A 3,014-nucleotide genomic window follows, 5' to 3' on the forward strand; every position below is an offset into this window, starting at 1 on the left:
CGTTCTCTCCAAACACTTTGAGGTTATCCAGTGTTTGCTTCTGTTGGCCATTGACTCATTAGTGGTCTTCATGTATACATCCAGATCAAGGCTTGATCTTACGTGTTGCAAACTGTTTTGGATGCTCCATCCTTTTTGGTATTTAGAAAGTCTTGATTAGCTTGATATTTCCTTTGTAGCTTTCATCAAGTTCTGGTTCTTCCTTTGTACCACTCCATTTTGACACGGAGCTCTCAGTGCTGAATATGTCTCAAAATATTCTTGATGATACAGATATTAATCAGGACTGCTTCTTGAATTCAGTCCCATTATCTGATCACCGGATCATTTCTTTTACAGTTGCTTCCAGCTTGATCTTCTTTGATGTGATCAATCACCATCTGTGATGTCTTGTCTTGAGAACGCACAAACAACAACTTTGTTAAGAGTAGTCATCCACCATCACTAGGTTATGTCTTTACTTTGATGTGATGTTGTCTTTGACTCCTCTTTCTGACATGCCTCACATTTATCATTTTCTGTATTCTAGATGAGGTAGTCCTCTCACTAAACCTGATGTGGATCTTTCCAAAAAGAAAGAAAAGATGAAAAAGAAAAGAGATAAGAGAAGAAGAGGATATTTCAAAAGAACACGATCAATCCAGAAACGTGAACTTTGAATCTCAAATTGCTTAGATCAATCCAGAAACTAAGTAATTCGAATCTAATCTTCAAAACAATCCAGTAATTGAAGTTTAGAGAAAAGAAAAACTACTCATAGTTTATCTCAAAACACAAGTTTTATATCATCCATTGTCTCCCTTAAAAGATTACATGAGAAGGGTATTTATAGGCTTAGACAATAACCCAAACCCAATAGGATTCCATGAGAAATTCAATATCAGCTTGAATTAGCCAATATCTGAATCCTTCTAGGAAACAAATTTAAAAACCAAATCCGAATAGAAAAAAGACAAAAACCAAATCCAAATAGGAAAATAAAATCCTAAGTGCTTAAAACAAGAAAAACCCTTTCAAGTGAAAGGTAAAAACTTGTAAGCAAAATTCGAATTAATAATTATATAATAATCAGCTACTTGTCCAACTTCATGCACCACTTCTTTATTCCTTGTTGTCCAAGTAAGCTTCATAACCCATATTTGCATCCTCTCCAATTGAGCATCACCACAAGTACACATAACCAAATCCAAATTAACATATTCATTCCTTGATCCTCATCATTCTCCTCTCTTTTGAAGAAAACTCGTCCTCGAGTTCTAAAGTATTTAAGAATAAGCACACAACGAGGTGATTTCTCGTAGAACTTGAAAGCCTTAAATTTCAATTCCATCAGCAATATATTTGGAAGTAAACTCGAAAGAATAAGATAGTTTGATGAGATAGGTGCATTCAACAAGTTTTCTACCCCCAAAAAATCAATGTGTTCCACTTGGATGATGTTGTTTTCCTTGTCCACAACCTCTTTAGTTTCAAACTTCTCCTTTAGTATCTCTTGTCCATCAACAATGTCATCACGCATAAATTTAGGAGATGCATCTATCTGATCTTTTTCAACGACCAAGACTTTCTCAACAAGTGACTGTCTTTCTTCATGTTTCTCTATCATAGCTTCTTTTGTAACTGGTTCATCCTTTTCATCCAAACTTGATGTAGTCGCCAAATGTAACACATGGTAATCAGCAACAAGATTCGCGACATTCTCCACACTGACAAAGTCTTCTTCTTTAGTTTCTTCTGAAAGAGTAAACTCGTGAAGGGAAGACTTCAATTTCTCATCTTGTTGAAAAGATTCAAATTCCAAAGCAAGATTGCATACATCATTAAACGAGATATATGGACTTGATTTAACCTTTCGATAAATAGGCAAATTCAATCCACGAATAAATCTTCCAATTTTAATTGTTTTCGTCTCCTCCAAGTCACAAATAAGGCGCAATCTATAAAATTCAGAAGTATACTCGGAAACACTCATAGTACCTTGAGAGAGGGATGTTATCTTTATTATACATTCGAATTTATAATGCAAAGGAATATATTTTGCACGAAGTATCTTTTTTCAGAGATGTCCAAGTCATAATCTTTTCTTTTCCGGATTTAACTCGTTTTGTGTTTAGATTATCAAACCACAAGCCTACTTTCTTTGTAAGTTTAAGCGCTGCAATCTTGAATATTCTCATCTCAGTCCAACCTGTATAAGCAGAAATCTTGTCGACTTGTGTAACCCATTCAACAAAATCATCTATGCTACCCAAACCTGTAAAATAACCAAGATCTATACCAGGATCATAGACTTCATCACTATCTTTCACCTTAACTAAAATTTTATAAAATTCATCAAACCTCGATTCCGTCGAATTAACAAGCTTTTGAGTACGTTTATCAATCTCATCCAATTTTCCAAGTAATTTTCTGAGCAATTCATCCGTAGCCATAAGAAAAATCTGTTAAAAAAACTTGATGAATAGTACCCGCGAACAGTGCCGATGAACAGTGCCCGTGAACAGTAACTCGTGAATAGTATTATTTTTTTGAAACCTAGATCTCCCAACAATTAAGAAATTGGAGAAAAAACCTTGGCTCTGATACCAAATTGATGTGGATCTCTCCACAAAGAAAGAAAAGAAGAAAAAGAAAAGGGATAAGAGAAGAAGATGATATTTTAAAAGAACACGATCAATCCAGAAACGTGAACTTTGAATCTCAAATTGCTTAGATCAATCCAGAAACTAAGTAATTCGAATCTAATTTTCAAAACAATCCAGTAATTGAAGTTTAGAGAAAAGAAAAACTACTCATATTTTATCTCAAAACATAAGTTTTATATCATCCATTGTCTCCCTTAAGAGATTACATGAGAAGGGTATTTATAGGCTTAGACAATAACCCAAACCCAATAGGATTCCAAGATAAATTCAATATCAGCTTGAATTAGCCAATATCTGAATCCTTCCAGGAAACAAATTTAAAAACCAAATCCGAATAAAAAAAGACAAAAACCAAATCCAAATAGGAAA

The sequence above is a fragment of the Apium graveolens genome, chromosome 9, assembly GCF_009905375.1.
Source record: "Apium graveolens cultivar Ventura chromosome 9, ASM990537v1, whole genome shotgun sequence".
NCBI classification, from domain to species: domain Eukaryota; kingdom Viridiplantae; phylum Streptophyta; class Magnoliopsida; order Apiales; family Apiaceae; genus Apium; species Apium graveolens.